This window comes from Manis pentadactyla, chromosome 15, assembly GCF_030020395.1.
Source record: "Manis pentadactyla isolate mManPen7 chromosome 15, mManPen7.hap1, whole genome shotgun sequence".
Classification (NCBI taxonomy): Eukaryota; Metazoa; Chordata; class Mammalia; order Pholidota; family Manidae; genus Manis; species Manis pentadactyla.
This window is the reverse complement of record NC_080033.1, coordinates 12,291,565-12,313,582: the sequence shown is the minus strand read 5'-3', so window position 1 is coordinate 12,313,582 and position 22,018 is coordinate 12,291,565.

Here is a 22,018-nt window from a genome sequence, read left to right as displayed (position 1 = left end):
GTTCCACTGATGATGTCCTTTGATGTACAGAAGCGTTTTACTTTGATATAATCCCACTTGTTTGTTTTTGCTTTTGCTTCCCTTGCCCAGGTAGATATGTTCAGGAAGAAGCTGCTCATGTTTATGTCCAAGAGATTTTTGCCTATGTGTTTCTCTAAGAGTTGTATGGTTTTATGACTTACATTCAGGTCTTTGATGGTAGAGCCACACAATGGGGTATTATAAAGTCATAAAAAGGAATGAAAATACTGACAAAATACTGGTATAACATGGATGAGTTCTGGGAACATTAGGCTAAGTGAAAGCAGCCAGACACAAAAGCCACGTACTGTATCATTTCATATATATGAAATGTCCATACAAGCAAATCCACACACAGAGAAAACAGAGTAGAGGCTGCCTGGGTGTGCAGAGAGGAGGGAATGAGGAGTGCCTGGTAATGTGTCAGGGGTGGTTCTTTGGGGAATGACGGAAATGCTGTGGGTTAGATAATGATGATGGTTGCACAAGCTTGTGAATGTGCTGAGTGCCACTGATTTTACTAAAGTTTCTAGAGGTGAATTTTATGGTTCGTGAATTATATCTCAATAACTTTTGTAATGTAAATCACCAATTTTCCCAAGGTGAGATTACCTGCTGTTCTCCTCTCCCCTTCCCCGCACTCCATTCCCTTTTCCTGTCTAGTCCCGTGCCCTCCCCGTGGCTGCCCCAAGGGGGGCCTTCGCCTAAGTAGCGCCTCTGGACCATCCTGAGCCTCGGGCCTCCAGTTGGTGGCAGGGCAACCCAGCACGCGCACACTCCCATCGCTCACACCTGGAAGAAGTGGGTGCTTCCAGGGAGATACTTCTTGTGGGCTTAGGTGGTTAGTGATGTTTAGAGCAGGCTGCGCGGGCCAGGGTTGACGGAGGAGGACTGTTCCTGTCAAGTGAACATTTAGGCCCGTCCAAAGTTTCATCTGGTCCGCCATGGGGCTCCGGGTGCCGTGCCCTGGAAGCCAGGTTGGCCACCTCAGGGCGCCTGAAATACCAAGGACTTCGGAGGCATATGGGCCTCAGATTGAGGCCCTGCCCCTCCCCATGCAGTGTGACCTCAGTCCATGGCTGAACCTCACTAGTGAAGTGGCACAGTGATACAGACAGTAGTGTGCTCTCGGGCCTGGTGCGCAGGAGTTGAGTAAACGGTGATTTAAATCCCAGGCCCTGCCCTGGCTGGGGCTCCTGCCGCAGCAGTTCGCTGGGCTCAGCCCCTGTTATCAGCTGCCCCCAGGATAGCTCTGAGCCCCTGCCATTCGTCTGGCAGATCCTTCTCTGATTTGTACTCGCCTCTCCTGGATTAGGCAGCCCAAAGTTTTGGAGTTGTGTCCTGAATCCCTTGTTTTCTAAACTACTTACCTGGTGGTCATGAGACATGATGTCAGCCCTCAAGAGAGACTCTTTACATTTCTCCTGGTCAACCTAGACGCATCTCCTGCCATCTTCAACTATTCAAAGGTTGACCCTGACCCTTAGCCCTGATGCGCTTCTTTCTTCTGCCATTTCCCGCACGCCGGCTCCTTTCTATAAACCTGTAACCTCTCCCCCCCCGCCCCCACCCCCCACCCCACCCCCCCTTGGCCTTCCTGACCCTGGGCCGAGTTCCTTCCTCTGTCCCCAGTTCTTACCCCTTTTCCCTGACGTGCCGTCCACCTTCCAGGTCTTTCTTTCTCATACAGGCTCTCATCCCCACCCCCACCAAAGAGAAACCACAGTTAAAAGCATATCAAAACTCCAAAGGCTTCTTATTATTCATCTCTTAACCTCTATTAACATTTATTGTTTTATTGTTTTTAAATCTACCAGAATAAATAGAGGAACTTACATCTATCTGTCTACGTGTGGAAGCTTATCTGTCTACGTGTGGAAACATATCTGTCTATCTACGTGGGGAAACGTATTATCTGTCTGTCTACAGCTGGTAACCAAAGTGGCACCAACAGTCCTATCAGCTCTTACATGACGTAGCCATAGTAGTCGGCAGTTCCCATTTCCTTTTCCCTCCCGACGAAAAACTGTAGTTTCCCCGCACAGGTGTATTTGGCAGCATCCTCCCGCTCTCGTTGAGCCCGCCTCTTCATAGCCTCCCGCTCTGGCCTCCGCTCTTCGGGGTGATGGGCTTTGACATGAGTGGTCCAGAAGTACTGGGTTTCCTCCATGGACGGGGTTGGAAGCAGGGTTCTTGGGGTGGAAGCTGGGTTTGAGGCTTGGGTGGAGGCTCGTGCTGGGGCACAGCAGTGGGAAGGGGCTCCTGCTGGAGGGAAGTGCGAGATGATGTTCTGTAGGGTGCAGGTCTAGAGGCAGCGGTCTGGGTGACCCTGGGCCGGGTGGAGTTGGTCCGGTGTGGCTGGGTTGAGTTGGTCTGGACTGGACCCAGAGATGAGCAGGCAGGACCCGTCAAAGATGCACGTGCTTGCCGGGACGAACCGACTGCAGTAGGTTGAGCGGCGTCAGTAGATCCAGGCCGGGTCGAGGAAGGCAAAGCTGGCCGGCGTGAGGCCAGAGACTGTGGCCTCCGACTCCGAGGAACTCGGCGAGCTTGAGGCCTGTCCTCAGTCAGAAAAGGCAGAGGCACCAACTTGACCTTCCCAGGAGGTGGCCGTTCATCCTGGGATGGAGATGGACACTCTCTTTTGACACTGCCATCTGGTTTCCGGGCTCTGGCATGAGTCTTCCCAAGGCCTTTACCGTCATGTGGAGTATTCAGCCACGGTTTGCTGGCCGGGGGTGGCTGGGGGTCTTTGGGGTTCCTTGAATTTCCCAAGGCCTGGGAAGAAGAGAATCGAGTTTCCTTATCAGCCGCCTTCCCCGGTGCATGAAAAACCTGCGCAGGCTCCAGCAGGTGCATGCCCAGCGTGCTTCGATGTTTTTTAAAGTTCTCTTGGCTGAGCTCAGGTTGGTTTTTCTTGCGCTTCATCCTGGGCATGGTCGGCTTTTCCTCTGCCCGGGCTTTGCTCCTGGACGGCTTACCCTCCTCAGCTTGCTTGGAGTTGCCTTTTCTCTGTCCTCTCCCCCTACTTCTCTCTTCACCTGGTTTAGATAGAACACTTCAGAATGTGTGGCTATTACTTTTTAAACATCATTAAATTAAAACATAATAAATTTGAAACACTAGTGGAGGGAGGCCACTACAGGTGATACATCTCAGTGTATGCTGCCAGTTTTCTACACCGCCTTGTTTTCTCTGTTTCTGTGGAAACACTTTCAAGATGCCTCTGACTTCATTTTCTACATGGGTGCCCTTTAAGACTCAATATTGGAAAAGAAAGGGACCAGAGAGAACCAATCTGCCATCCTAATGTAACAGAAGAGCAAAAACCAGATTTTCTTGGAGAGTCAGTGACTTGTCCAAAGTCACACAGCTAGTAAATGTCAAAGTCAAAAGTGTAACTAGGTCTCCAGATTTCTACTTCAACACTTTCTCCCATTATTTCATGCTATTTTAAACCTGCTACTAAATTTAGGGGCAAAAACATCTAATGAAAATCTTTTAAGAGTTTCTTTCCTTACCTGACATGGTCAGAGAAGAAGAGGAAACACCAACTGTAGATCCCAGAGATGAGGAGAAGATGCTAGAGGATGTCTGAGTGGCTGAAGCCAAAGAGTACGTGTGTCCGGCACGAAGATTACCGGTCACTGGTCACTTGCCGTGCTCCAAGTCTGCTTACAGACAACTCCGTGGAAACCCCAAGGTTCTACAGGTGGTGATAGGTCGGTGGGAGAATGATGTCGCGAGCAGGCAGTTTAAAGGTACGAGGTAGCCAATAGGGAGGTCAGGTTCTCACCAAGAAACCAGGATTGGGTGGAGGCAGTAGTAGGTGAGCTAAAAGAACACCTAAATGGCTGCGCTCTGTGAAGGGGGACTCCGACAGGACAGGTGTGACAGCCCCCCTGTCCCCCAGGATCTTATGTTAGGGAAATCATCCCAACATTTCTTACAGATGTTCATTGATATAAAAAACTAGTACTTATTTATAATGTATTTTATAACATATCATACCCATTTTTAATTATATGTATGGTAAACTAACGTTCTTAGGAAGGAGCAACGTTTAGGATGAACAGTTCCATTTGTTCTGAAATCATATCAGTTGATCCGTTTGATGAACTTGTCCCTTTCTAGGAGCACAAGAAGGGATTAAGGAGCTCTTTTTGTAACTTGGTTCAAGAATCAGGTGAATTTATTGAGTGCACCTTGTGAGGAAAGATGTGGTACGAGGATCTTTCTTTCCATTTGGTTTCCTCTCCTTGACTCCTATCTTCCTTGGGCTGGGCTGTCAAAGCCAGGTTGCACTTGCATCTCTCTTGTGCTTTCCTTATTTTCTTCATTATTGGCATTGTTTGGTGGACAAGCCTTGACCTGGCGTCCCCCATAGCCCATTATTGCAGTCACTGTCCGTCAGCGTAGTACGATTCCACAGAGTCACTGTTTGTCTCACGTGTGCTACGCTTTCTTCCTCATGATCCGCCCCCCCACGCCATGTGTACCCTAATCATAACATGCCCCATCCCCGTCGCCCTCCCTCCCCACCAGCCCTGCCCCACCTCTCCCCTCCCCTTTGGTAACCGCTAGTCCCTTCCTGGGGTCTGTGAGCCTAATGCTCTTCTATTCCTTCAGTTTTGCTTTGTTGTTATACTCCATGGATGAGGGAAATCATTTGGTATTTGTCTCTCTCTGCCTAACTTATTTCACTGAGCGTAATCCCCTCTAGCTCCATCCATGTTGTTGCAAATGGTAGGATTTGTTTTCTTGTTATGGCTGAATCATATTCCATTGTGTATATGCACCACATCTTCTTTATCCCTTCATCTACTGATGGACACTTAGGTTGCTTCCATTTCATGGCTACTGTAAGTAGTGCTGCGATCAACATAGGGGTGCGTCTGTCTTTTTCAAACTGGGCTGGGCTCCTGCATTCTTAGGGTAAATTCCTAGGAGTGGAAATCCCGGGTGAAACGGAATTTCTATTTTGAGCTGTTTGAGGAACCTCCATACTGCTTTCCCACAGTGGTTGAACTAATTTACATTCCCACCAGCAGTGTAGGAGGGTTCCCCTTTCTCCACATCCTCGCCAACATTTGTTGTTGTCTGTCTTTTGGATGTTGGCCATCCTAACTGGTTTGAGGTGGTATCTCATTGTGGTTTTAATTTTCATTCCTCCGATGATTAGCAATGAGGAGCATCTTTTCACCTGCCTGTTGGCCATCTGAACTTCTTCTTCGGAGAAGTGTCTTTTCAGCTCCTCCGCCCATTTTTTAATTGGTTTATTTGCTTTCTTTCTGCTGGTGCGCAAGCTATTTATATAATTTGGATGTCAAACCCTTATCGGATACGTCATTTATAAATACATTCTCCCGTAGCGTAGGACGCTTTTTTGTTCCACTGATGATGTCCTTTGATGTACAGAAGCGTTTTACTTTGATATAATCCCACTTGTTTGTTTTTGCTTTTGCTTCCCTTGCCCAGGTAGATATGTTCAGGAAGAAGCTGCTCATGTTTATGTCCAAGAGATTTTTGCCTATGTGTTTCTCTAAGAGTTGTATGGTTTTATGACTTACATTCAGGTCTTTGATGGTAGAGCCACACAATGGGGTATTATAAAGTCATAAAAAGGAATGAAAATACTGACAAAATACTGGTATAACATGGATGAGTTCTGGGAACATTAGGCTAAGTGAAAGCAGCCAGACACAAAAGCCACGTACTGTATCATTTCATATATATGAAATGTCCATACAAGCAAATCCACACACAGAGAAAACAGAGTAGAGGCTGCCTGGGTGTGCAGAGAGGAGGGAATGAGGAGTGCCTGGTAATGTGTCAGGGGTGGTTCTTTGGGGAATGACGGAAATGCTGTGGGTTAGATAATGATGATGGTTGCACAAGCTTGTGAATGTGCTGAGTGCCACTGATTTTACTAAAGTTTCTAGAGGTGAATTTTATGGTTCGTGAATTATATCTCAATAACTTTTGTAATGTAAATCACCAATTTTCCCAAGGTGAGATTACCTGCTGTTCTCCTCTCCCCTTCCCCGCACTCCATTCCCTTTTCCTGTCTAGTCCCGTGCCCTCCCCGTGGCTGCCCCAAGGGGGGCCTTCGCCTAAGTAGCGCCTCTGGACCATCCTGAGCCTCGGGCCTCCAGTTGGTGGCAGGGCAACCCAGCACGCGCACACTCCCATCGCTCACACCTGGAAGAAGTGGGTGCTTCCAGGGAGATACTTCTTGTGGGCTTAGGTGGTTAGTGATGTTTAGAGCAGGCTGCGCGGGCCAGGGTTGACGGAGGAGGACTGTTCCTGTCAAGTGAACATTTAGGCCCGTCCGAAGTTTCATCTGGTCCGCCATGGGGCTCCGGGTGCCGTGCCCTGGAAGCCAGGTTGGCCACCTCAGGGCGCCTGAAATACCAAGGACTTCGGAGGCATATGGGCCTCAGATTGAGGCCCTGCCCCTCCCCATGCAGTGTGACCTCAGTCCATGGCTGAACCTCACTAGTGAAGTGGCACAGTGATACAGACAGTAGTGTGCTCTCGGGCCTGGTGCGCAGGAGTTGAGTAAACGGTGATTTAAATCCCAGGCCCTGCCCTGGCTGGGGCTCCTGCCGCAGCAGTTCGCTGGGCTCAGCCCCTGTTATCAGCTGCCCCCAGGATAGCTCTGAGCCCCTGCCATTCGTCTGGCAGATCCTTCTCTGATTTGTACTCGCCTCTCCTGGATTAGGCAGCCCAAAGTTTTGGAGTTGTGTCCTGAATCCCTTGTTTTCTAAACTACTTACCTGGTGGTCATGAGACATGATGTCAGCCCTCAAGAGAGACTTTTTACATTTCTCCTGGTCAACCTAGACGCATCTCCTGCCATCTTCAACTATTCAAAGGTTGACCCTGACCCTTAGCCCTGATGCGCTTCTTTCTTCTGCCATTTCCCGCACGCCGGCTCCTTTCTATAAACCTGTAACCTCTCCCCCCCCGCCCCCACCCCCCACCCCACCCCCCCTTGGCCTTCCTGACCCTGGGCCGAGTTCCTTCCTCTGTCCCCAGTTCTTACCCCTTTTCCCTGACGTGCCGTCCACCTTCCAGGTCTTTCTTTCTCATACAGGCTCTCATCCCCACCCCCACCAAAGAGAAACCACAGTTAAAAGCATATCAAAACTCCAAAGGCTTCTTATTATTCATCTCTTAACCTCTATTAACATTTATTGTTTTATTGTTTTTAAATCTACCAGAATAAATAGAGGAACTTACATCTATCTGTCTACGTGTGGAAGCTTATCTGTCTACGTGTGGAAACATATCTGTCTATCTACGTGGGGAAACGTATTATCTGTCTGTCTACAGCTGGTAACCAAAGTGGCACCAACAGTCCTATCAGCTCTTACATGACGTAGCCATAGTAGTCGGCAGTTCCCATTTCCTTTTCCCTCCCGACGAAAAACTGTAGTTTCCCCGCACAGGTGTATTTGGCAGCATCCTCCCGCTCTCGTTGAGCCCGCCTCTTCATAGCCTCCCGCTCTGGCCTCCGCTCTTCGGGGTGATGGGCTTTGACATGAGTGGTCCAGAAGTACTGGGTTTCCTCCATGGACGGGGTTGGAAGCAGGGTTCTTGGGGTGGAAGCTGGGTTTGAGGCTTGGGTGGAGGCTCGTGCTGGGGCACAGCAGTGGGAAGGGGCTCCTGCTGGAGGGAAGTGCGAGATGATGTTCTGTAGGGTGCAGGTCTAGAGGCAGCGGTCTGGGTGACCCTGGGCCGGGTGGAGTTGGTCCGGTGTGGCTGGGTTGAGTTGGTCTGGACTGGACCCAGAGATGAGCAGGCAGGACCCGTCAAAGATGCACGTGCTTGCCGGGACGAACCGACTGCAGTAGGTTGAGCGGCGTCAGTAGATCCAGGCCGGGTCGAGGAAGGCAAAGCTGGCCGGCGTGAGGCCAGAGACTGTGGCCTCCGACTCCGAGGAACTCGGCGAGCTTGAGGCCTGTCCTCAGTCAGAAAAGGCAGAGGCACCAACTTGACCTTCCCAGGAGGTGGCCGTTCATCCTGGGATGGAGATGGACACTCTCTTTTGACACTGCCATCTGGTTTCCGGGCTCTGGCATGAGTCTTCCCAAGGCCTTTACCGTCATGTGGAGTATTCAGCCACGGTTTGCTGGCCGGGGGTGGCTGGGGGTCTTTGGGGTTCCTTGAATTTCCCAAGGCCTGGGAAGAAGAGAATCGAGTTTCCTTATCAGCCGCCTTCCCCGGTGCATGAAAAACCTGCGCAGGCTCCAGCAGGTGCATGCCCAGCGTGGTTCGATGTTTTTTAAAGTTCTCTTGGCTGAGCTCAGGTTGGTTTTTCTTGCGCTTCATCCTGGGCATGGTCGGCTTTTCCTCTGCCCGGGCTTTGCTCCTGGACGGCTTACCCTCCTCAGCTTGCTTGGAGTTGCCTTTTCTCTGTCCTCTCCCCCTACTTCTCTCTTCACCTGGTTTAGATAGAACACTTCAGAATGTGTGGCTATTACTTTTTAAACATCATTAAATTAAAACATAATAAATTTGAAACACTAGTGGAGGGAGGCCACTACAGGTGATACATCTCAGTGTATGCTGCCAGTTTTCTACACCGCCTTGTTTTCTCTGTTTCTGTGGAAACACTTTCAAGATGCCTCTGACTTCATTTTCTACATGGGTGCCCTTTAAGACTCAATATTGGAAAAGAAAGGGACCAGAGAGAACCAATCTGCCATCCTAATGTAACAGAAGAGCAAAAACCAGATTTTCTTGGAGAGTCAGTGACTTGTCCAAAGTCACACAGCTAGTAAATGTCAAAGTCAAAAGTGTAACTAGGTCTCCAGATTTCTACTTCAACACTTTCTCCCATTATTTCATGCTATTTTAAACCTGCTACTAAATTTAGGGGCAAAAACATCTAATGAAAATCTTTTAAGAGTTTCTTTCCTTACCTGACATGGTCAGAGAAGAAGAGGAAACACCAACTGTAGATCCCAGAGATGAGGAGAAGATGCTAGAGGATGTCTGAGTGGCTGAAGCCAAAGAGTACGTGTGTCCGGCACGAAGATTACCGGTCACTGGTCACTTGCCGTGCTCCAAGTCTGCTTACAGACAACTCCGTGGAAACCCCAAGGTTCTACAGGTGGTGATAGGTCGGTGGGAGAATGATGTCGCAAGCAGGCAGTTTAAAGGTACGAGGTAGCCAATAGGGAGGTCAGGTTCTCACCAAGAAACCAGGATTGGGTGGAGGCAGTAGTAGGTGAGCTAAAAGAACACCTAAATGGCTGCGCTCTGTGAAGGGGGACTCCGACAGGACAGGTGTGACAGCCCCCCTGTCCCCCAGGATCTTATGTTAGGGAAATCATCCCAACATTTCTTACAGATGTTCATTGATATAAAAAACTAGTACTTATTTATAATGTATTTTATAACATATCATACCCATTTTTAATTATATGTATGGTAAACTAACGTTCTTAGGAAGGAGCAACGTTTAGGATGAACAGTTCCATTTGTTCTGAAATCATATCAGTTGATCCGTTTGATGAACTTGTCCCTTTCTAGGAGCACAAGAAGGGATTAAGGAGCTCTTTTTGTAACTTGGTTCAAGAATCAGGTGAATTTATTGAGTGCACCTTGTGAGGAAAGATGTGGTACGAGGATCTTTCTTTCCATTTGGTTTCCTCTCCTTGACTCCTATCTTCCTTGGGCTGGGCTGTCAAAGCCAGGTTGCACTTGCATCTCTCTTGTGCTTTCCTTATTTTCTTCATTATTGGCATTGTTTGGTGGACAAGCCTTGACCTGGCGTCCCCCATAGCCCATTATTGCAGTCACTGTCCGTCAGCGTAGTACGATTCCACAGAGTCACTGTTTGTCTCACGTGTGCTACGCTTTCTTCCTCATGATCCGCCCCCCCACGCCATGTGTACCCTAATCATAACATGCCCCATCCCCGTCGCCCTCCCTCCCCACCAGCCCTGCCCCACCTCTCCCCTCCCCTTTGGTAACCGCTAGTCCCTTCCTGGGGTCTGTGAGCCTAATGCTCTTCTATTCCTTCAGTTTTGCTTTGTTGTTATACTCCATGGATGAGGGAAATCATTTGGTATTTGTCTCTCTCTGCCTAACTTATTTCACTGAGCGTAATCCCCTCTAGCTCCATCCATGTTGTTGCAAATGGTAGGATTTGTTTTCTTGTTATGGCTGAATCATATTCCATTGTGTATATGCACCACATCTTCTTTATCCCTTCATCTACTGATGGACACTTAGGTTGCTTCCATTTCATGGCTACTGTAAGTAGTGCTGCGATCAACATAGGGGTGCGTCTGTCTTTTTCAAACTGGGCTGGGCTCCTGCATTCTTAGGGTAAATTCCTAGGAGTGGAAATCCCGGGTGAAACGGAATTTCTATTTTGAGCTGTTTGAGGAACCTCCATACTGCTTTCCCACAGTGCTTGAACTAATTTACATTCCCACCAGCAGTGTAGGAGGGTTCCCCTTTCTCCACATCCTCGCCAACATTTGTTGTTGTCTGTCTTTTGGATGTTGGCCATCCTAACTGGTTTGAGGTGGTATCTCATTGTGGTTTTAATTTTCATTCCTCCGATGATTAGCAATGAGGAGCATCTTTTCACCTGCCTGTTGGCCATCTGAACTTCTTCTTCGGAGAAGTGTCTTTTCAGCTCCTCCGCCCATTTTTTAATTGGTTTATTTGCTTTCTTTCTGCTGGTGCGCAAGCTATTTATATAATTTGGATGTCAAACCCTTATCGGATACGTCATTTATAAATACATTCTCCCGTAGCGTAGGACGCTTTTTTGTTCCACTGATGATGTCCTTTGATGTACAGAAGCGTTTTACTTTGATATAATCCCACTTGTTTGTTTTTGCTTTTGCTTCCCTTGCCCAGGTAGATATGTTCAGGAAGAAGCTGCTCATGTTTATGTCCAAGAGATTTTTGCCTATGTGTTTCTCTAAGAGTTGTATGGTTTTATGACTTACATTCAGGTCTTTGATGGTAGAGCCACACAATGGGGTATTATAAAGTCATAAAAAGGAATGAAAATACTGACAAAATACTGGTATAACATGGATGAGTTCTGGGAACATTAGGCTAAGTGAAAGCAGCCAGACACAAAAGCCACGTACTGTATCATTTCATATATATGAAATGTCCATACAAGCAAATCCACACACAGAGAAAACAGAGTAGAGGCTGCCTGGGTGTGCAGAGAGGAGGGAATGAGGAGTGCCTGGTAATGTGTCAGGGGTGGTTCTTTGGGGAATGACGGAAATGCTGTGGGTTAGATAATGATGATGGTTGCACAAGCTTGTGAATGTGCTGAGTGCCACTGATTTTACTAAAGTTTCTAGAGGTGAATTTTATGGTTCGTGAATTATATCTCAATAACTTTTGTAATGTAAATCACCAATTTTCCCAAGGTGAGATTACCTGCTGTTCTCCTCTCCCCTTCCCCGCACTCCATTCCCTTTTCCTGTCTAGTCCCGTGCCCTCCCCGTGGCTGCCCCAAGGGGGGCCTTCGCCTAAGTAGCGCCTCTGGACCATCCTGAGCCTCGGGCCTCCAGTTGGTGGCAGGGCAACCCAGCACGCGCACACTCCCATCGCTCACACCTGGAAGAAGTGGGTGCTTCCAGGGAGATACTTCTTGTGGGCTTAGGTGGTTAGTGATGTTTAGAGCAGGCTGCGCGGGCCAGGGTTGACGGAGGAGGACTGTTCCTGTCAAGTGAACATTTAGGCCCGTCCGAAGTTTCATCTGGTCCGCCATGGGGCTCCGGGTGCCGTGCCCTGGAAGCCAGGTTGGCCACCTCAGGGCGCCTGAAATACCAAGGACTTCGGAGGCATATGGGCCTCAGATTGAGGCCCTGCCCCTCCCCATGCAGTGTGACCTCAGTCCATGGCTGAACCTCACTAGTGAAGTGGCACAGTGATACAGACAGTAGTGTGCTCTCGGGCCTGGTGCGCAGGAGTTGAGTAAACGGTGATTTAAATCCCAGGCCCTGCCCTGGCTGGGGCTCCTGCCGCAGCAGTTCGCTGGGCTCAGCCCCTGTTATCAGCTGCCCCCAGGATAGCTCTGAGCCCCTGCCATTCGTCTGGCAGATCCTTCTCTGATTTGTACTCGCCTCTCCTGGATTAGGCAGCCCAAAGTTTTGGAGTTGTGTCCTGAATCCCTTGTTTTCTAAACTACTTACCTGGTGGTCATGAGACATGATGTCAGCCCTCAAGAGAGACTTTTTACATTTCTCCTGGTCAACCTAGACGCATCTCCTGCCATCTTCAACTATTCAAAGGTTGACCCTGACCCTTAGCCCTGATGCGCTTCTTTCTTCTGCCATTTCCCGCACGCCGGCTCCTTTCTATAAACCTGTAACCTCTCCCCCCCCGCCCCCACCCCCCACCCCACCCCCCCTTGGCCTTCCTGACCCTGGGCCGAGTTCCTTCCTCTGTCCCCAGTTCTTACCCCTTTTCCCTGACGTGCCGTCCACCTTCCAGGTCTTTCTTTCTCATACAGGCTCTCATCCCCACCCCCACCAAAGAGAAACCACAGTTAAAAGCATATCAAAACTCCAAAGGCTTCTTATTATTCATCTCTTAACCTCTATTAACATTTATTGTTTTATTGTTTTTAAATCTACCAGAATAAATAGAGGAACTTACATCTATCTGTCTACGTGTGGAAGCTTATCTGTCTACGTGTGGAAACATATCTGTCTATCTACGTGGGGAAACGTATTATCTGTCTGTCTACAGCTGGTAACCAAAGTGGCACCAACAGTCCTATCAGCTCTTACATGACGTAGCCATAGTAGTCGGCAGTTCCCATTTCCTTTTCCCTCCCGACGAAAAACTGTAGTTTCCCCGCACAGGTGTATTTGGCAGCATCCTCCCGCTCTCGTTGAGCCCGCCTCTTCATAGCCTCCCGCTCTGGCCTCCGCTCTTCGGGGTGATGGGCTTTGACATGAGTGGTCCAGAAGTACTGGGTTTCCTCCATGGACGGGGTTGGAAGCAGGGTTCTTGGGGTGGAAGCTGGGTTTGAGGCTTGGGTGGAGGCTCGTGCTGGGGCACAGCAGTGGGAAGGGGCTCCTGCTGGAGGGAAGTGCGAGATGATGTTCTGTAGGGTGCAGGTCTAGAGGCAGCGGTCTGGGTGACCCTGGGCCGGGTGGAGTTGGTCCGGTGTGGCTGGGTTGAGTTGGTCTGGACTGGACCCAGAGATGAGCAGGCAGGACCCGTCAAAGATGCACGTGCTTGCCGGGACGAACCGACTGCAGTAGGTTGAGCGGCGTCAGTAGATCCAGGCCGGGTCGAGGAAGGCAAAGCTGGCCGGCGTGAGGCCAGAGACTGTGGCCTCCGACTCCGAGGAACTCGGCGAGCTTGAGGCCTGTCCTCAGTCAGAAAAGGCAGAGGCACCAACTTGACCTTCCCAGGAGGTGGCCGTTCATCCTGGGATGGAGATGGACACTCTCTTTTGACACTGCCATCTGGTTTCCGGGCTCTGGCATGAGTCTTCCCAAGGCCTTTACCGTCATGTGGAGTATTCAGCCACGGTTTGCTGGCCGGGGGTGGCTGGGGGTCTTTGGGGTTCCTTGAATTTCCCAAGGCCTGGGAAGAAGAGAATCGAGTTTCCTTATCAGCCGCCTTCCCCGGTGCATGAAAAACCTGCGCAGGCTCCAGCAGGTGCATGCCCAGCGTGCTTCGATGTTTTTTAAAGTTCTCTTGGCTGAGCTCAGGTTGGTTTTTCTTGCGCTTCATCCTGGGCATGGTCGGCTTTTCCTCTGCCCGGGCTTTGCTCCTGGACGGCTTACCCTCCTCAGCTTGCTTGGAGTTGCCTTTTCTCTGTCCTCTCCCCCTACTTCTCTCTTCACCTGGTTTAGATAGAACACTTCAGAATGTGTGGCTATTACTTTTTAAACATCATTAAATTAAAACATAATAAATTTGAAACACTAGTGGAGGGAGGCCACTACAGGTGATACATCTCAGTGTATGCTGCCAGTTTTCTACACCGCCTTGTTTTCTCTGTTTCTGTGGAAACACTTTCAAGATGCCTCTGACTTCATTTTCTACATGGGTGCCCTTTAAGACTCAATATTGGAAAAGAAAGGGACCAGAGAGAACCAATCTGCCATCCTAATGTAACAGAAGAGCAAAAACCAGATTTTCTTGGAGAGTCAGTGACTTGTCCAAAGTCACACAGCTAGTAAATGTCAAAGTCAAAAGTGTAACTAGGTCTCCAGATTTCTACTTCAACACTTTCTCCCATTATTTCATGCTATTTTAAACCTGCTACTAAATTTAGGGGCAAAAACATCTAATGAAAATCTTTTAAGAGTTTCTTTCCTTACCTGACATGGTCAGAGAAGAAGAGGAAACACCAACTGTAGATCCCAGAGATGAGGAGAAGATGCTAGAGGATGTCTGAGTGGCTGAAGCCAAAGAGTACGTGTGTCCGGCACGAAGATTACCGGTCACTGGTCACTTGCCGTGCTCCAAGTCTGCTTACAGACAACTCCGTGGAAACCCCAAGGTTCTACAGGTGGTGATAGGTCGGTGGGAGAATGATGTCGCAAGCAGGCAGTTTAAAGGTACGAGGTAGCCAATAGGGAGGTCAGGTTCTCACCAAGAAACCAGGATTGGGTGGAGGCAGTAGTAGGTGAGCTAAAAGAACACCTAAATGGCTGCGCTCTGTGAAGGGGGACTCCGACAGGACAGGTGTGACAGCCCCCCTGTCCCCCAGGATCTTATGTTAGGGAAATCATCCCAACATTTCTTACAGATGTTCATTGATATAAAAAACTAGTACTTATTTATAATGTATTTTATAACATATCATACCCATTTTTAATTATATGTATGGTAAACTAACGTTCTTAGGAAGGAGCAACGTTTAGGATGAACAGTTCCATTTGTTCTGAAATCATATCAGTTGATCCGTTTGATGAACTTGTCCCTTTCTAGGAGCACAAGAAGGGATTAAGGAGCTCTTTTTGTAACTTGGTTCAAGAATCAAGTGAATTTATTGAGTGCACCTTGTGAGGAAAGATGTGGTACGAGGATCTTTCTTTCCATTTGGTTTCCTCTCCTTGACTCCTATCTTCCTTGGGCTGGGCTGTCAAAGCCAGGTTGCACTTGCATCTCTCTTGTGCTTTCCTTATTTTCTTCATTATTGGCATTGTTTGGTGGACAAGCCTTGACCTGGCGTCCCCCATAGCCCATTATTGCAGTCACTGTCCGTCAGCGTAGTACGATTCCACAGAGTCACTGTTTGTCTCACGTGTGCTACGCTTTCTTCCTCATGATCCGCCCCCCCACGCCATGTGTACCCTAATCATAACATGCCCCATCCCCGTCGCCCTCCCTCCCCACCAGCCCTGCCCCACCTCTCCCCTCCCCTTTGGTAACCGCTAGTCCCTTCCTGGGGTCTGTGAGCCTAATGCTCTTCTATTCCTTCAGTTTTGCTTTGTTGTTATACTCCATGGATGAGGGAAATCATTTGGTATTTGTCTCTCTCTGCCTAACTTATTTCACTGAGCGTAATCCCCTCTAGCTCCATCCATGTTGTTGCAAATGGTAGGATTTGTTTTCTTGTTATGGCTGAATCATATTCCATTGTGTATATGCACCACATCTTCTTTATCCCTTCATCTACTGATGGACACTTAGGTTGCTTCCATTTCATGGCTACTGTAAGTAGTGCTGCGATCAACATAGGGGTGCGTCTGTCTTTTTCAAACTGGGCTGGGCTCCTGCATTCTTAGGGTAAATTCCTAGGAGTGGAAATCCCGGGTGAAACGGAATTTCTATTTTGAGCTGTTTGAGGAACCTCCATACTGCTTTCCCACAGTGCTTGAACTAATTTACATTCCCACCAGCAGTGTAGGAGGGTTCCCCTTTCTCCACATCCTCGCCAACATTTGTTGTTGTCTGTCTTTTGGATGTTGGCCATCCTAACTGGTTTGAGGTGGTATCTCATTGTGGTTTTAATTTTCATTCCTCCGATGATTAGCAATGAGGAGCATCTTTTCACCTGCCTGTTGGCCATCTGAACTTCTTCTTCGGAGAAGTGTCTTTTCAGCTCCTCCGCCCATTTTTTAATTGGTTTATTTGCTTTCTTTCTGCTGGTGCGCAAGCTATTTATATAATTTGGATGTCAAACCCTTATCGGATACGTCATTTATAAATACATTCTCCCGTAGCGTAGGACGCTTTTTTGTTCCACTGATGATGTCCTTTGATGTACAGAAGCGTTTTACTTTGATATAATCCCACTTGTTTGTTTTTGCTTTTGCTTCCCTTGCCCAGGTAGATATGTTCAGGAAGAAGCTGCTCATGTTTATGTCCAAGAGATTTTTGCCTATGTGTTTCTCTAAGAGTTGTATGGTTTTATGACTTACATTCAGGTCTTTGATGGTAGAGCCACACAATGGGGTATTATAAAGTCATAAAAAGGAATGAAAATACTGACAAAATACTGGTATAACATGGATGAGTTCTGGGAACATTAGGCTAAGTGAAAGCAGCCAGACACAAAAGCCACGTACTGTATCATTTCATATATATGAAATGTCCATACAAGCAAATCCACACACAGAGAAAACAGAGTAGAGGCTGCCTGGGTGTGCAGAGAGGAGGGAATGAGGAGTGCCTGGTAATGTGTCAGGGGTGGTTCTTTGGGGAATGACGGAAATGCTGTGGGTTAGATAATGATGATGGTTGCACAAGCTTGTGAATGTGCTGAGTGCCACTGATTTTACTAAAGTTTCTAGAGGTGAATTTTATGGTTCGTGAATTATATCTCAATAACTTTTGTAATGTAAATCACCAATTTTCCCAAGGTGAGATTACCTGCTGTTCTCCTCTCCCCCTGTCCCCACTCCATTCCCTTTTCCTGTCTAGTCCCGTGCCCTCCCCGTGGCTGCCCCAAGGGGGGCCTTCGCCTAAGTAGCGCCTCTGGACCATCCTGAGCCTCGGGCCTCCAGTTGGTGGCAGGGCAACCCAGCACGCGCACACTCCCATCGCTCACACCTGGAAGAAGTGGGTGCTTCCAGGGAGATACTTCTTGTGGGCTTAGGTGGTTAGTGATGTTTAGAGCAGGCTGCGCGGGCCAGGGTTGACGGAGGAGGACTGTTCCTGTCAAGTGAACATTTAGGCCCGTCCGAAGTTTCATCTGGTCCGCCATGGGGCTCCGGGTGCCGTGCCCTGGAAGCCAGGTTGGCCACCTCAGGGCGCCTGAAATACCAAGGACTTCGGAGGCATATGGGCCTCAGATTGAGGCCCTGCCCCTCCCCATGCAGTGTGACCTCAGTCCATGGCTGAACCTCACTAGTGAAGTGGCACAGTGATACAGACAGTAGTGTGCTCTCGGGCCTGGTGCGCAGGAGTTGAGTAAACGGTGATTTAAATCCCAGGCCCTGCCCTGGCTGGGGCTCCTGCCGCAGCAGTTCGCTGGGCTCAGCCCCTGTTATCAGCTGCCCCCAGGATAGCTCTGAGCCCCTGCCATTCGTCTGGCAGATCCTTCTCTGATTTGTACTCGCCTCTCCTGGATTAGGCAGCCCAAAGTTTTGGAGTTGTGTCCTGAATCCCTTGTTTTCTAAACTACTTACCTGGTGGTCATGAGACATGATGTCAGCCCTCAAGAGAGACTTTTTACATTTCTCCTGGTCAACCTAGACGCATCTCCTGCCATCTTCAACTATTCAAAGGTTGACCCTGACCCTTAGCCCTGATGCGCTTCTTTCTTCTGCCATTTCCCGCACGCCGGCTCCTTTCTATAAACCTGTAACCTCTCCCCCCCCCGCCCCCACCCCCCACCCCACCCCCCCTTGGCCTTCCTGACCCTGGGCCGAGTTCCTTCCTCTGTCCCCAGTTCTTACCCCTTTTCCCTGACGTGCCGTCCACCTTCCAGGTCTTTCTTTCTCATACAGGCTCTCATCCCCACCCCCACCAAAGAGAAACCACAGTTAAAAGCATATCAAAACTCCAAAGGCTTCTTATTATTCATCTCTTAACCTCTATTAACATTTATTGTTTTATTGTTTTTAAATCTACCAGAATAAATAGAGGAACTTACATCTATCTGTCTACGTGTGGAAGCTTATCTGTCTACGTGTGGAAACATATCTGTCTGTCTACGTGGGGAAACGTATTATCTGTCTGTCTACAGCTGGTAACCAAAGTGGCACCAACAGTCCTATCAGCTCTTACATGACGTAGCCATAGTAGTCGGCAGTTCCCATTTCCTTTTCCCTCCCGACGAAAAACTGTAGTTTCCCCGCACAGGTGTATTTGGCAGCATCCTCCCGCTCTCGTTGAGCCCGCCTCTTCATAGCCTCCCGCTCTGGCCTCCGCTCTTCGGGGTGATGGGCTTTGACATGAGTGGTCCAGAAGTACTGGGTTTCCTCCATGGACGGGGTTGGAAGCAGGGTTCTTGGGGTGGAAGCTGGGTTTGAGGCTTGGGTGGAGGCTCGTGCTGGGGCACAGCAGTGGGAAGGGGCTCCTGCTGGAGGGAAGTGCGAGATGATGTTCTGTAGGGTGCAGGTCTAGAGGCAGCGGTCTGGGTGACCCTGGGCCGGGTGGAGTTGGTCCGGTGTGGCTGGGTTGAGTTGGTCTGGACTGGACCCAGAGATGAGCAGGCAGGACCCGTCAAAGATGCACGTGCTTGCCGGGACGAACCGACTGCAGTAGGTTGAGCGGCGTCAGTAGATCCAGGCCGGGTCGAGGAAGGCAAAGCTGGCCGGCGTGAGGCCAGAGACTGTGGCCTCCGACTCCGAGGAACTCGGCGAGCTTGAGGCCTGTCCTCAGTCAGAAAAGGCAGAGGCACCAACTTGACCTTCCCAGGAGGTGGCCGTTCATCCTGGGATGGAGATGGACACTCTCTTTTGACACTGCCATCTGGTTTCCGGGCTCTGGCATGAGTCTTCCCAAGGCCTTTACCGTCATGTGGAGTATTCAGCCACGGTTTGCTGGCCGGGGGTGGCTGGGGGTCTTTGGGGTTCCTTGAATTTCCCAAGGCCTGGGAAGAAGAGAATCGAGTTTCCTTATCAGCCGCCTTCCCCGGTGCATGAAAAACCTGCGCAGGCTCCAGCAGGTGCATGCCCAGCGTGCTTCGATGTTTTTTAAAGTTCTCTTGGCTGAGCTCAGGTTGGTTTTTCTTGCGCTTCATCCTGGGCATGGTCGGCTTTTCCTCTGCCCGGGCTTTGCTCCTGGACGGCTTACCCTCCTCAGCTTGCTTGGAGTTGCCTTTTCTCTGTCCTCTCCCCCTACTTCTCTCTTCACCTGGTTTAGATAGAACACTTCAGAATGTGTGGCTATTACTTTTTAAACATCATTAAATTAAAACATAATAAATTTGAAACACTAGTGGAGGGAGGCCACTACAGGTGATACATCTCAGTGTATGCTGCCAGTTTTCTACACCGCCTTGTTTTCTCTGTTTCTGTGGAAACACTTTCAAGATGCCTCTGACTTCATTTTCTACATGGGTGCCCTTTAAGACTCAATATTGGAAAAGAAAGGGACCAGAGAGAACCAATCTGCCATCCTAATGTAACAGAAGAGCAAAAACCAGATTTTCTTGGAGAGTCAGTGACTTGTCCAAAGTCACACAGCTAGTAAATGTCAAAGTCAAAAGTGTAACTAGGTCTCCAGATTTCTACTTCAACACTTTCTCCCATTATTTCATGCTATTTTAAACCTGCTACTAAATTTAGGGGCAAAAACATCTAATGAAAATCTTTTAAGAGTTTCTTTCCTTACCTGACATGGTCAGAGAAGAAGAGGAAACACCAACTGTAGATCCCAGAGATGAGGAGAAGATGCTAGAGGATGTCTGAGTGGCTGAAGCCAAAGAGTACGTGTGTCCGGCACGAAGATTACCGGTCACTGGTCACTTGCCGTGCTCCAAGTCTGCTTACAGACAACTCCGTGGAAACCCAAACCCCAAGATTCTACAGGTGGTGATAGGTCGGTGGGAGAATGATGTCGCAAGCAGGCAGTTTAAAGGTACGAGGTAGCCAATAGGGAGGTCAGGTTCTCACCAAGAAACCAGGATTGGGTGGAGGCAGTAGTAGGTGAGCTAAAAGAACACCTAAATGGCTGCGCTCTGTGAAGGGGGACTCCGACAGGACAGGTGTGACAGCCCCCCTGTCCCCCAGGATCTTATGTTAGGGAAATCATCCCAACATTTCTTACAGATGTTCATTGATATAAAAAACTAGTACTTATTTATAATGTATTTTATAACATATCATACCCATTTTTAATTATATGTATGGTAAACTAACGTTCTTAGGAAGGAGCAACGTTTAGGATGAACAGTTCCATTTGTTCTGAAATCATATCAGTTGATCCGTTTGATGAACTTGTCCCTTTCTAGGAGCACAAGAAGGGATTAAGGAGCTCTTTTTGTAACTTGGTTCAAGAATCAAGTGAATTTATTGAGTGCACCTTGTGAGGAAAGATGTGGTACGAGGATCTTTCTTTCCATTTGGTTTCCTCTCCTTGACTCCTATCTTCCTTGGGCTGGGCTGTCAAAGCCAGGTTGCACTTGCATCTCTCTTGTGCTTTCCTTATTTTCTTCATTATTGGCATTGTTTGGTGGACAAGCCTTGACCTGGCGTCCCCCATAGCCCATTATTGCAGTCACTGTCCGTCAGCGTAGTACGATTCCACAGAGTCACTGTTTGTCTCACGTGTGCTACGCTTTCTTCCTCATGATCCGCCCCCCCACGCCATGTGTACCCTAATCATAACATGCCCCATCCCCGTCGCCCTCCCTCCCCACCAGCCCTGCCCCACCTCTCCCCTCCCCTTTGGTAACCGCTAGTCCCTTCCTGGGGTCTGTGAGCCTAATGCTCTTCTATTCCTTCAGTTTTGCTTTGTTGTTATACTCCATGGATGAGGGAAATCATTTGGTATTTGTCTCTCTCTGCCTAACTTATTTCACTGAGCGTAATCCCCTCTAGCTCCATCCATGTTGTTGCAAATGGTAGGATTTGTTTTCTTGTTATGGCTGAATCATATTCCATTGTGTATATGCACCACATCTTCTTTATCCCTTCATCTACTGATGGACACTTAGGTTGCTTCCATTTCATGGCTACTGTAAGTAGTGCTGCGATCAACATAGGGGTGCGTCTGTCTTTTTCAAACTGGGCTGGGCTCCTGCATTCTTAGGGTAAATTCCTAGGAGTGGAAATCCCGGGTGAAACGGAATTTCTATTTTGAGCTGTTTGAGGAACCTCCATACTGCTTTCCCACAGTGCTTGAACTAATTTACATTCCCACCAGCAGTGTAGGAGGGTTCCCCTTTCTCCACATCCTCGCCAACATTTGTTGTTGTCTGTCTTTTGGATGTTGGCCATCCTAACTGGTTTGAGGTGGTATCTCATTGTGGTTTTAATTTTCATTCCTCCGATGATTAGCAATGAGGAGCATCTTTTCACCTGCCTGTTGGCCATCTGAACTTCTTCTTCGGAGAAGTGTCTTTTCAGCTCCTCCGCCCATTTTTTAATTGGTTTATTTGCTTTCTTTCTGCTGGTGCGCAAGCTATTTATATAATTTGGATGTCAAACCCTTATCGGATACGTCATTTATAAATACATTCTCCCGTAGCGTAGGACGCTTTTTTGTTCCACTGATGATGTCCTTTGATGTACAGAAGCGTTTTACTTTGATATAATCCCACTTGTTTGTTTTTGCTTTTGCTTCCCTTGCCCAGGTAGATATGTTCAGGAAGAAGCTGCTCATGTTTATGTCCAAGAGATTTTTGCCTATGTGTTTCTCTAAGAGTTGTATGGTTTTATGACTTACATTCAGGTCTTTGATGGTAGAGCCACACAATGGGGTATTATAAAGTCATAAAAAGGAATGAAAATACTGACAAAATACTGGTATAACATGGATGAGTTCTGGGAACATTAGGCTAAGTGAAAGCAGCCAGACACAAAAGCCACGTACTGTATCATTTCATATATATGAAATGTCCATACAAGCAAATCCACAC